Here is a 14,357-nt window from a genome sequence, read left to right as displayed (position 1 = left end):
CATTTACTAAATTTGCAATCTAGGCACACTAGCTGACCTGTTCTTTATAGCTTGGAACTCCCATTGAGCTCGTAACACATTAAATATTACAATGGCTTGAAGTAAACTCGGGAATTTACAATACATGACCATTTTGGAAAAATGTCGAAAATGTGTAACTCCAATCTTTATTGCTTGTTCATGTTGATCTTCGATGTGCGTTCGTACATCTTCGGTCTTTAGTAGCTCTTGTTAACTGATGTTGACTCAGTTAACAATATAGAATCCGTGTGTTGGCAATTTGACAATGTGCACCAAATAGTTTGCTTTTCTCTAGTTGATCCCTTTTGCTTAGAGAGTATTTCTATGCATTTTTGCTCTATGAGTATTGCACTTTGACAGTCATTTTGGTTGAGATGTTCTATGAAATTCAAACAGGACTCTGTCAAAAAATTTCAAAATTTTATGCTAGAAATCTTCCTCTAGAAATTTTGCTCTTGCTCTTGTGGAACAGGGATGTTTATGACATCAAGAAGTTTGATTCGACAAAGTTTGCACCAGTTCATGCTCAGTACATGAAGAAAGATGATGAGATGAAAGCTTTCACTTGCTTTGCTCATTGCCACCACTGTGGGATACTTTTTGTGTTGCTGTTAGTAATTCTGTACCAAATGGTACACTAGTGTACAATGATATCACTACTTCTCTTCTTTGATAAGAAATGCATTGTAAGACTATGGGCAGCTCGCATCATGGCGAAGCTCACTATGTGCAGAAAGAAAGCAAACAAAGGAAAGGTTGTCTTAGCAATGTGAACCTAGCAAAGATTGCAAGAGAGATACATCTCATGATATATCAAAATCTCGTAGTAAAAAGGGCATTCAATGCCATTTTTGTGAGAAGTATGGTCGTATAAAGCAAGAGTGTTATGCATGGAAACGTGAGAAAGGAAAAAGCAAAAGCAGTGACAATGATGTGAAAGAGGAAACGAGTAAAAGTTTAGAGAAGATCCAAACACATTATGAAGAGATTGTTGGCTCTATCACATTGTGTGACAGTTATGCTTTGTGACATAGTTGGCATTGGTGATATTACTATGGTCTTGTTGAGAATGGCATCTGATTCGTCATTCACAATGTTTGTCACGTGCCATGTTTGACTCGTAATTTGATTTCTATTGGTAGACTTGATGATTTGGGTTATAAAGACACTTTCCATCAACAATCTTGGCATATATTCAAAGGCAACTTGTTGCTTGCTAGTGGTTCTAAAGTTGGCTCTTTGTATCCTCTTTATGTGTCCAACAAAAATAGTGTTCTTTTGGTAACTGAGCTACCAAATGTTGCTTTGTGGCATAGCCACTTGGGACATATTGTTGGGGATAAAGGCCATTCAGCCAATACCATCATAGGCTAACCGCTCCACTAACCCTAATCTCATTCTTTCTTATTGATAATATAGAGGAATAAGGAGCTCACATATAGTGTGAGAAGAAGCTCCACCAAAACTCTCTCTCTCTCTCTCTCTCTCTCTCTCTCTCTCAACCCTAATCTCTTAGCCTTGCATCCCTTCCATGCTGCAGGCTCATCAACAACTGGTATCAAAGCTCATGGCGATTGCGGAGAGCACGAAGACATTATGGCGGAGATTGCGGTGAAGGTGTGAAATTTTCAGCACTATTTTGCAGCAGAATTTTGGCTGAGTAAAAGGTCAATTTTTAGCTTGATTCCTTTTGCTCTCTTTGGAAATGTCATGGTCTACAACTTTTCAGTTGAAAGTTTTTCCAAATTCAGCACTGAATTTGGTGTACGTTTGGCAGATTGCCTGCACGTCTAGAGTACACATCTACAGGTTTTTACAGATCTGTTTTGATCTGTGAAAACAACCCATTTCATGTCCATTCCCACAATTCCTAACTATTCTTTTCAGATCTACAACTTTGTAGAAGGAAGTTTCTGCAAATTCTGAATGGTTTGGGAGATATTGGCTGACCGGTTGCAGGGTTTTCAAAAAATTACAAATGCTTTTCTTATGAAGAGATGTTGGAAATGGGATGAGTATTGCATACTTTGTTTGTTCAATGTATGGCTGATTTTCTCGGGGATTTTCAGCATACATAATAAAAGTTTATGTATGGATTTTCAGCATACATAATAAAAGTTTATGTGTGGATTTTGAAGGAAACAAATGCGTTCGGATTATGCTTATTGACCTCATCTATGGTTGATAGTGCATCTTGCGATTTTGCGCTTGTTTATGCGCATTGTTGATTACTTTGATGCACGGTCTTGTGGATACTGCCTATGTACGCGTTTATGGAGCCACCTTGGCTAATATGACAGTCTGGCCATTTTTGAGACTTGATTCGGAAGATAGTCAAGCTGTGTGTATTTTCCTGCAACCCTAATTCCAACAATTGGTATCAAAGCAGGTTGCATCCTCCCGGGCTTAGTCGCTAGCTGCTCCAACACACGCCTCCTCACTTTCTCCGAATTCAATGAGCTTTGTTTCCACTACAGCCAGGTTTGCACATGCAATTTTGTCATTTGCTGCAAAATTTCTATCAACACCAATTACTGCATAACAGGTCCTATACAGTCTACTGTGGGTTGTGCTATTTAGCACGTGCTGGTCTCACTCAGTTTCTCCTCATTTCGGGCAGTTTTCACATTAGGTGCATGCATTTTCCATGGCTGACAACAACACAGATGTGTTCAAGATGTTTGCTGCTGAGGACGGGTTGGATGGGGACAATTACCCTATGTGGGCTTACATGATGCAACATGTTCTTGTGTCAAAGGGCATCTAGAATATTGTGTAGGGCATTGATGTACGTCCTAGTTCTGAGGATGTAGGCGATGCTGAGGATGTGGCAGGTCTTGCTGCAAGGATTGCTGCTATTAGAGTTTTTTGCCTACGACAGAACAAGCTCGTTGGGATGTAAAGGATGCACAAGCTCATGCATTGATTGCGTTGTCTATGAAGCGCACCAATACTCCTCACATTCGTTCAACGAAATCTGCAAAATAGGCTCGGGATATTCTACCTGGTCTTTATGCAAACTGCAATGAGGCAAAAATTGCATTGCTATGTAAAGAGTTGGATCGAAGATTATGCATGAGGAAGATGATATGGACACTTTCCTTGCTGGTGTCAAGGATACCCATGAGCAACTTATTTCTGCAGGTGAAGTCATTTCAGACAATTCCCTTGTGCACACTGTTCTTGATGCCTTACCAGATTCTTACCAGACTTTTGCTAGTACTTGGAGACTTATGACCCAAGGAAATCCTGAAGTTGTCAAGTTTGATGCATTGTGCACATTGTTGTTGCAAGAGTCACTTTCTAGAAAGAAAAGACTAGACAATGTGCAGTTGAACATGCTTTTATTATTTCTCAAAGAAAGGGTGGTAACAGCAATGCAACCACTTCTTATGGTTCTTTTCCGAGTGGAAAACCACATGTTCTTAATGCTTCTGATGGCAGCAATTCGTCTGGAAATTCTGGTGATAAGGGCAAAAAAAAGATGCGTTGCCATTATTGTAAAGCTAATGATCACTTGATCAAGCAGTGTCCTAAGTTGAAGGCCAAAGAGGCTAAGAAGAAAGAGGGTGGTTCCACTGCAAATGTTGGTTCCACTACAAATGCAGCCATTGTTGAGTCTTTTGTGAAATGAGACTGTGATGCTAATGTTGATGCAGAATGGGCTTTTAGTGTAGAGTGCACTTACAATCCTATTGTGCATGATGCATGCATGTCAGTTGCTGCAAATTCACATATGTGGTATTTTACCAATGGTGCTACAAAGCACATTACCTCACATCGTGAATTGTTCACCTCTCTCGAGTCTGTCCCTCATGGGAATCCAGTCACTTGTGCCAACAATGCATCTTATCCGGTTTAGGGAGTTGGAAAGGTTGTGCTTAGTGTTGCAAATGGCAGTTCTTTTGCACTTGTTGATGCACTTTATGTACCTAGGATCAAGAAGAATCTTTTGTCTGTATCTGCACTTGCTAGACTTGGACTTGTAGTCAAGTTTGTGGATGACAGATGTAAAGTGCATGATCTCAGTTTTGGTGATGAAATTGTTGCATCTGGCATATTATGTTGTGGGTTGTATAAGATCACTTTGTATGACAAGGGTGGGCAGAATTTTGCAAATGTAGTTGTGGATTCTAAGGCTATTTCATATGCAAAACTTTGGCATGCACGTTTTGGGCATCTAGATTTTGTCAGTTAGCTGTGTTTACAAAAATCTGATATGGTTGCTTCTTTGTCGCCTCTTGAAGCACCTATCAAACATGTTTGTAAAGGCTATATTTTGGGTAAGCTGCAGCGTTCGAAGTTTCCAAAGGATGGTTCAGCTAGGGCCACATGCAAGTTGCAACTTGTGCATAGTGATGTTTGTGGGCCCATGCAAACTCTGTCCTTGGGCAATTACCTTTACTTCATGACTTTCATTGATGATTATTCCAAACATGCATGAGTATTTCCCCTTAAAACGAAGTCTGAAGTTTTTATGTGCTTCAAACAATTTTTGGCTATGGCTGAAAATGTCTCAAAATGTACTATGGGCATCCTTCGTTCCGATCGAGGGGGGGAGTATATGTCTCATGAATTTAATGCATTTTTGGCTAGTCATGGGATAAAACACCAATGTACACTGCCTTCTACGCCTCAACAAAATGGTGTTGTTGAGAGGAAAAATAGGTCATTTACGAAAATCGCACAATGTTTCGTCGAAAGTCAAGCTTTGCCGCATTCTTTTTGGCTTGAGGCCATCATGTGTGCCACTTATGTACTAAACAGAAAATGGCACAATGTTTTGTCAAAAGTCAAGCTTTGCCGCATTCTTTTTGGCTTGAGGCCATCATGTGTGCCACTTATGTACTAAACAAGAGTCCTACAAAAGCTTTGCAGTCCATTACTCCATATGAAGCATGGCATGATAGAAAGCCTTCTATTGAGCACATGCATGTTTTTGGCTGTTTGGCATATGCTTTGGTGCCACAAACACAACGCAGAAAATTGGATGATAAGGCTATCAAATGTATTTTTGTTGGCTATAGTGCTGAAAGCAAAGGTTACAGGTTGTATCATCTGCAAAAAAAGTGTATTCTGGTTTCATGGGATGTAGTGTTTGTGGAAGATTCTACTCAGCCCTTGCTATCATGTACTAGAGACAGCAATGTAAGCTCACAGGACATTAATGACACTTTGTTGCCTTTTTTTAGCAGTGCAAGTTTGAATGTAAATTCCAATGAGGCAAATGTACAGCCTATGGGGGTTTTCAAAAATATTATAGACCACCCTATTACTAATGCAGATGTACATGATGTACTTGATGAGGAAAGGACTGAAAATGAGCTGGCTAGAGGTATGCCAAAATGGCTGGTGCATACATTGTGTGACAGTAAATTGGATGCACTTTTGTCTAGTCATACTCGTTCCGGCTCCCGTCATGCATCTTATGCATCAGATTGTTATGCTTTGGATGTGTCTAGCTTACATGATGTTGAGGAACCTCTGTCTTTTGATGAAGCACAAAATTTAAAAAGTTGGATGACTGCCATGCAATCAAAATATGATGCACTTATAGAAAATGACACATGGACTTTATGTGATTTGCCTCCTGGCAAAAAGGCCATTGGTACGAAGTGGGTTTACAAGTTGAAATGCAAGGCGGATGATGAGATCGATCTCCATAAGTCTCGACTTGTTCCAAAGGGTTATGCATAGCAAAAGGGCATAGATTATGAAGATACTTTTTCTCCCACTTGTCGTATGACTACTGTGCATTTTCTATGTGCAATGGCAGCTCATTTTGGTTGGGATGTACATCAATCAGACATTGTTATTGCTTTCTTGAATGGTGACATATTTGAGGAAGTTTATGTAATGCAGCCTCACGGTTTGTCAAGAAAGGACAAGAGGACAAATTGTGCAGATGTAAGAAGGCTTTGTATGGGTTGAAGCAATCTCCTCGTGCTTGGTATGAAAAAGCTGACACTCATTTGGTCAAACAAGGCTTTCGTAACAGTCCAACAGAAAGCACGTTGTATGTAAAGCGTGAGGGTGATGTACTTCTTATTGTGGTTCTCTATGTAGATGATTTGCTAATCACTCGACCACATGAGAGACAAATTGCTAAATTTAAGGCTGATTTGAATGCTACTATCAAGATGAATGATTTGGGGCTATTGCATCATTACTTGGGTATACAGTTTAAGCAGTGCGATAATGGTATTGCCTTGTGTTAGAAAAGTTACATAGAGACATTGCTATGTAAGTTTGGACTTGAGGATTGCAAACCTATTGCCACTCCCATGGAAACAGGTTTGAGTTGAGTCTACATGATGTTGGTGATCCTACTGATGTCACTCTTTACCAAATTGTTGTTGGCTGTGTCATTTATGTGTGCAAGACGAGGTCGGATATTCAGTTTTGCAGTCTCACAGTTCAACAAATTTATGCATAGCCCAAGGTCTAAGCATTGGCAGGTTGTCAAGAGGATTTTTTGCTACTTGAGTGGCACTTTACCTCTTGGCTGTTTGGCATATGCTTTGGTGCCACAAACACAGCGTAGAAAATTGGATGATAAGGTTGTCAAATGTATTTTGTTGGTTATAGTGATGAAAGCAAAGGTTACAGGTTGTATCATCTGCAAACAAAGTGTATTCTGGTTTCACAGGATGTAGTGTTTGTGGAAGATTCTGTTTAGCCCTTGCTGTCATGTACTAGTGATAGTATTGTAAGCTCACAGGACAGTTATGACACTTTGTTGCCTCTTTTCAGTGGTGGAAGTACGAAAGTAAATTCCAATGAGGCAAATATACATCCTATGGGGGTTTCAAATAATGTTACAGATCAGCCTATTACTGATGTAGATGTACATGATGTACCTGATGTACTTGATGAGGAAAGGCTGAAAATGAGCAGGCTAGAGGTATGCCAAAATGGTTGGTGCATACATTGCGTGACAGTAAATTGGATGCACTTTTGTCTAGTCGTACTCATTCAAGTTCTCGCCATGCATCTTCTGCATCATATTGTTATGCTTTGGCTATGTCTAGCTTACATGATGTTGAGGAACCTTTGTCTTTTGATGAAGCACAAAGTTCAAAAAATTGGATGGCTGCCATGCAATCAGAATATGATGCACTTATGGAAAATGACACATGGACTTTATGTGATTTTCCTCTTGGCAAAAAGGCCATTGGTACAAAGTGGGTTTACAAGTTGAAACGCAAGCCGGATGGTGAAGTTGATCGCCATAAGGCTCGACTTGTTGCAGAAGTCTATGCACAACAAAAAGGCATAGATTATGAAAAAACTTTTGCTTTCACTTGTTGCATGACTACATTTCATTTTCTATGTGCATTGGCAGCTCATTTTGGCTGGGATGTACATCAATCAGACATTGTTACTGCTTTCTTGAATGTGACATATTTGAGGAAGTTTATGTAACGTAGCCTCGCGGTTTTGTCAAGAAAGGACAAGAGGACAAAGTGTGCAGATGTAAGAAGGATTTGTATGGGTTGAAGCAATCTCATCATGCTTGGTATGAGAAAGCTGACACTCATTTGGTCAAACGAGGCTTTCGTAAAATAGTCCAACAACAGCACATTGTATGTCAAGCGTGAGGGTGATGTACTTGTCATTGTGGTTCTTTATGTCGATGATTTGCTGATCACTTGACCAAATGAGAGACATATTGCTGAATTTAAGGCTGATTTGAATGCTACTTTCAAGATGAAAGACTTGGGGCTGTTGCATCATTACTTGGGCATACAGTTTAAGCAGTGTGATGGTGGTATTGCCTTGTGTCAAAAAAGTTACATAGAGACGTTGCTATGTAAATTTGGACTTGAGGATTGCAAACCTATTGCCACTCCCATGGAAATAGGTATGAATTTGAGTCTACATGATGTTGGTGATCCTACTGATGTCACTCTTTACCAAATTGCTATTGACTGCCTCATTTATGTATGTAACACGAGGCCGGATATTCAGTTTGCAGTCTCACAATTCAATAGATTTATGCATAGCCCAAGGTCTAAGCATTGGCAGGTTGTCAAGAGGATTTTTTGCTACTTGAGTGGCACTTTACATCTTCGCTTGTTTTATCCCAAGGGGGGATCTTTGCCGCCAGACTTACATGATTTTTCATACTCAGATTGGGCTGGTTGTTTTGACATGCGAGTGTCCACAAGTGGTTTTTGTTTCATGCTTGGCAATTCATGTATATCATGGTTGAGCAAGAAGCAACCTACTGTGGACACTTCGAGTTGTGAGGCTGAGTACAAGGCAGTCTTCACAGCTACGGTTGAGTGTGTATGGCTCATACACCTTATGACTGATTTGGGTGTTGGACAGGACACTATCAACAATATCTACACTGAAAATCAGAGCGTATTGGCAGTTGCGAGGAACCCAAAGTTTCATGCTCGCACAAAGAACATTGAGGTGCATTACTACTATGTAAGGGAGAGGCTCTCAACAAGAGAGATTAGCTTGGCTTATGTGCCAATGCAGGACAACCTTGCAGATCTTTTCACAAAGGCATTGTCTCATGAGAAGTTCGAAGCTTTCCACAAAGCTTTGGGCTTACTCCCCTTTGTGGACTCACTCGATGGTGTGTCACTCTGCTACGTATCAAAGTGATGAGCAACATTTGTCAACTCAATGGGGCCAGTCTCGTAATTATGGGGCTCACTCAGTGGTAGGCTAGGCTTTGGAGCTACATCCTATCCTTTGGCATAGTCCTAGGAATCCATCGCAAAGGAACACAATCACTCATCGATCGAGGGGGTGATCTATGACCTAACTGGGTGGGAGCTTTTGTAGGCAGTCTAGCTCTAAAGCATACTGAGTCTAGCAGTGGTTGTGGCTATATCGCAATCCTGCGGTCATCACATAGATGGCATGATCAGTGCCTCTATATACTCGCTCTCGAGGATCTCGGTCGAACAAAAGCATGGCGCTCACACTCGGAGGTGACTCACAAGGTGTGCTAGACTCTCGTATATACCTATGTCCACAATCGTCAATATATGTATGTGTATGCTCAAGTCTATGAAACTCTACCAGCGTAGGATGAGTATGTGTATCTAGGGACTCGGCATGGGATAGAGACTCTATGTTTCATAAGTCTATCTCAAGCATCGGCAAGAACTTCATGTTATACTCATCTCTGAAGGATCCTAAGAGTCCTAGCCTAGGTGTAACTCACACTAGCTCATGTGTGGGAGTATCCTGAACTAAGCCTTGAGTTTCTAAAAGAAACTCGTCTGGCTCAGATCATGAAATATGCATAATCCTCTCTGCTCATCACACAAGACTATCATGGGTCTATCTATGGCTAATGAAATAGCTAGTCTGTGGATCTCATCGCTTGTCGTAGGACTCATGTCGCTCATCAAAGTTGTAATCTCGTGTGACACAACTCTATCATGGTCATGTGATCGTGGAATGTCTCTAAAACTCTGTGTGGTCGCAATAGCATCTATAAGAAAATGCATGGTAGGCGCTATCATCAAGGGCCGTGGATGCTCTCTCATGGATACACAATGTGGTGGCATCGTCCATGGTGGCTCAACGGGTCGTGCATTGAGTGCTCTCATCTCAGTAGCTCGTGGTAGCTCTGCTCTTGGTATAATCAATTGTGGTGCACTCGTCATGTCAAGGGTGACTCTGGGTGGTGTCTGTGAGGATAGTGGTCTCAAGCTCATCTCAGTCTCCGTCCATAGATCTCACGATGATAACTACTCAAGAGACACGTCAATCTCGGGTCTCAACCTAGATCTGGAATTGTCTATGGTGTCATGTGGCACAATGGGTGTAGGTGGGAATCCTGGAGGTGCTCTATCGAGTGATCTCATTGTGTGAATAGACACTGGCTCTGGCTCCGCTATGGCACTAGGAATAGGTGATCTAGGGCTAGGGGTAAGTCTACATGGAAGGCCAAAAAACATGATGTATGTGCTCCAACCATCAAGATCGACATATGTCCTACTACCCATGGATGTACTAAAATCTACCTGAGGCTCTAGGACAGGCATCTGTGACTCTCTAGAATTCATGCGATCATCCTCATCAGCATATAACATATTGTCATGCATCCATTGTAATTGAATGGTCACTGGCTGGGATCATGTGTCGATAGTATCCTCAGGAGGTGCTGCTATAATCTCATGTCTTGTCTCTATATTATGGACTCAGTAGAGTACCTCTATGGAATCTATGAGATGATCACGCATCGTAGGGTGCGCACTGGCTCTAAGCATTTGGAAAGCAGGAGTAGAATGGTCATGAGGTGGAAGCCTCACATAATATAGAGCATTATCATGATAGCGACGTATAGGTCGATCACTATAGCATTAAAGCCGTCGTACTCTCCTACCAACCGTAAAAATACTAAATTGGAGCCGTTAGGGGTCATGGTTACCAAAATCTATCGATCTATGTCAAATCTAGGAATCAAAGGCTAGCCATGCACTAATCTAGGATCACTACATGTGAACAATCTCTAAAAATCGTCTCTAGGCCCAAGTCGTGGTCAAAAATCAAGCAACAAATCTAATCGAACAATAGTCGAGTGCAAGCGTGTGACCAACGACTAAAATCAAGCCAAATTGAGATCTCCCGTGTGAATGCACTCTAACTAGCATAATCTTGACAAAATCAAGACCACAAACAAATCTCTATCGCTAATCGGGGTCAAATGTGATCTATCATGGAATCTGCAATTGAATCAAGCCAAAATAGAAATACGCGTGTGAACAGGCTTTAAGACTCTCAACCTGGTCAAATGTAGACCAAAATCAAAATCTGTGTAAAAATAGGGTCTATACGTTCAATCTGGCTCAAATCTGATCAAGTCTAGCGTAATCGGATAAAATCTGGCAAAAATTGGGCTCTTCGGACGTACTTACCCTAAACGTGCCTAAACATGCGTAAATGCACATGAACGGGGTGTGTACAACGTGTAGAATGCGTGTGTGATGCAAGGAGAAGAGTTTTTGGTTTTTATTTTTTCATTCTATTCTTTGAGTTTTTTATTTTTGTTTTTTTTAATAAAATAAGAACATCTTAAAAACAACGAATGCAAAATAAAGAAAATAAATTAGTAAAACAAATAAAAAGTTAAAAGCTCAAAAGAAGAAACAAGCAGATAAAATACAAATTGTTTTGATTTCTTTAAGTATTTTTGCCTTTTTGGGGTTTTTATGAATTTTTTGATTTTTAAATATTTTTTGATTTTTTAATTATTTTATTTGAATTTTCTTTCGTAAAAAAATTTCCCTAATTGTTTCTAGTTTTTTTTGTCAATTTTTGTGAAATTTTAAGTTTTTTATTTGAATTTCTCTTTTTTGAGGTTTTTGTGAATTTTTTGAATTTTTACTCTTTTTTTTTTGAAATTTTGGGGTCTTTTTTTTGTATTTTGAAACTCCTTTTTTTTCTTTTGATTGAAATAAAACAGAATGAAATAAAAATCAAATTTAAAGTGAAATTAAATGAGAGTAAAATGAAATGAAATGCAATAAGTAGGAATTAAATGAAATGAGATGAAATGAAATGCCATGGAATGAAATAAAGTGAAACAAAATGAATTGAAATGAAATAGATTGAAATGTGAATAAATGAAATGAAATGGAATGGAATGCTAATGAAAGTGAACACAATGGCTATAAATGAAGTCAACCAAGCTGCCAGCATGAAGGCACATGAGAAAATGAAGAGAGTGGACTTGGGTGGAATCCAATGGAAACAGGGTGGAGCCCATTGGCGTGCAGGACAAAAACCGCACAGAGAGGTAGAAGAAGAAGAAGAGAATTTTAACGTCGTAGGAAACTATCCCAAGAGACCTTAAAGATCTATCTGACGAGGAGAGTTGAACTCAAGACGTGTTATTCAATAGAGAGAGAAAGTCTCGCATCAAATTGCATCACGACAAAGAGGCAATGAGAGAGAACCTTTTTTTAAAAACAACTTTTCTTTTTTGTGCACGTGTGTGTGCATGAGTGTGTGCATGAGTGTGTGTGTGTGTGTGTGTGTGTGTGTGAGAGAGAGAGAGAGAGAGAGAGAGAGAGAGAGAGAGAGAGAGAGAGAGAGAGAGAGAGAGAGAGAGAGAGAGAGAGAGTGCACATGCGTGTGTGCATATGTAAGAATTTGGTGTGTAAGTGTGTGTATTTGTTTTTAATGATTTTTTTGTTTTTAAATCCCTCTTCTTTTTGTTTATTCTTTTTTTTGAAATTTTTATTATTTTCTTTGTTTTTTTATTTTCATTTTTTAGTAAATTTTTTGGTGTGAAAATGCTTTTTTAGGGAGGATTTTTTTGCTATTTTTTAACAAATAAAAAATAAAAGAAAAAACTAAAGCCAAAAATTAAAAAATAGGTAGAAAAGATTCAAAAAATGAAAAACGAGAGAGGGAGTGGTGGAGTGCTATGGGGGTGGGTGTGTGTGTAATTTTTTTTCTTTCAAATAATAGAAAACGGTGCAAAGAAAAGTAATTTTTTTTGCTCAAGACTCAAAAATACACGAAAAATGCCCAGAAATGCCAAAAAATTAACAAAAATTTGCCAAGACACAAGGCACACACCAAATTGATTGTTTGCATCAAATTTCACAATTTCGTTGATTCTTGATAAAACTTTAGCAATTATAAGCACTAAATTAGCAAAAAATGCTTTAAAAATACAAAAAATTAGCCAATATTTTTGAAACATATGCAACCAATTTAATTCAAAATGTAGCATTTAGAAATGTCATTGCACCATTCAATCAATCCTTCATCAAAATACCACTCAAAATTGAAACAATTTTGATTGTTTTTACTTGTTTTTGACCTAATTTGACCCAAAAATTAGTCTAATTAGTGGCCTAATTAGATAATTTTTTGCACATTTATTAATTACACCATCAAATCAGTGTTTCAATCAATTCATTGCACCTTAGTTCACTTGTTCAAATCAATCCAAAAGTGTGTAACTTTGCACAATTAACATTTACGACTTTGCACACACATAATTTTATCGCAATTTGGACGACATAACGGCATGATTTTGTGGCTTAAAAAATTGATCTGTAATCACCACAAAATCATCAAGCCTACAAGTGCTTTCTACTCATTAAACCGGCACAAAAATTTACCTCAAATTGCATCTAAAATGTGCACACTTTTGGCTACACGTAGGCAAACACAAAACCGCTCCTAATTTTAGCACATCAAATGCGCTTTACTCACTTGAATTCCTGCAAAAATTAGCAATTGCAATCAAATTTAGTGCACTCACATTGCACTAAAGCATCGTGTTGATTCCAACTCCAAATGACGCCTACACACATGTGTGTGTACTTGCCTCTGCTTCACCGCACCTTCACCTACATGCAACCAACACAAAATCTCATGTGTAGCATCATTTTCATTAAAAATTAAACACATAAGAATGATGGGCATGCATCCAATTAGTGATTTAGCAATGTGTAGCACAAAAAACTCTTATTAAGAGTAAGTAATTAGAGGGGATAATTAGCAAAAAAAATCCCCTAAGTACACACTAAAAATTGCACAGCTTTGCATGAAATTTATACCCCGATTTATACAAATTTCTTGCAGAAGAGTGATTCTCTTGCCTCTAAGTAGGCTCATAAACTCACGTGTGCACTCAATGGTTAGTAGAGTAGTGTGAAATTAGTGTGTACAAAGAGGGAAAAAACACAAAATTAGTCTACAAGCTACACATAACAAACCGTATTTCCATTCCTTTAACCAACACCAAATCCTTAAGAAAATTAAACTCAAACCATCACATAAGTGATCCTCTAGCTTAGGTGCTCTCTCCCCGGCAACAACGCCTATTGGCGGTCGTAGCATAGTGCACAACCCATCGACATAATGTCAATCCGATGGATCGGGACCCAGCTAGTGTAAGGAGGCGTGGATGCACCAAATGCAATGGATTGGGGACTCTAATGAGAGAGTAGGAGAGTGACTAGAGAAGAGGGAATTCAAGAAGATATGGGAAGCTCTTCACACACACACACACCTCGATCCATCACTCAACTCTCACAAGCTCAAGGACACGATGCTAATCTCTCACTAATGACTAACATTCACACACAAAATCATGCACACACAAGCATATGGAAGCCAAGATTAGAGAAATGCACACACACTCTAATTGAGCATACACATTATGAAAGTGCACAACACATGAGGATATTAGCAAGAGGAGAGAATGATTAGATGAAAGTAGAGACTAGTAATCACAAATCTAAGCATCACAACACATAGATACATGGGAGAGCAGCATAGAGAGACAAATAGATTTCAATTATCAACCCAATGCTAGCCACGATATGAGAGGGGAGCTC

General features: G+C 39.2%; 1 pseudogene; it reads right to left on the bottom strand.

Annotated features, from left to right (window-relative positions):
• Positions 1–9,743: 9,743 nt before the first annotated feature.
• Positions 9,744–13,440, bottom strand: LOC147461255 (uncharacterized; annotated as a pseudogene).
• Between the last annotated feature and the right edge of the window lie 917 nt (positions 13,441–14,357).

Source organism: Adiantum capillus-veneris, chromosome 3, assembly GCF_014529385.1.
Source record: "Adiantum capillus-veneris isolate H3 chromosome 3, ASM1452938v2, whole genome shotgun sequence".
In the NCBI taxonomy this organism is placed as follows: domain Eukaryota; kingdom Viridiplantae; phylum Streptophyta; class Polypodiopsida; order Polypodiales; family Pteridaceae; genus Adiantum; species Adiantum capillus-veneris.
This window is presented reverse-complemented; position numbering and strand designations above follow the sequence as displayed.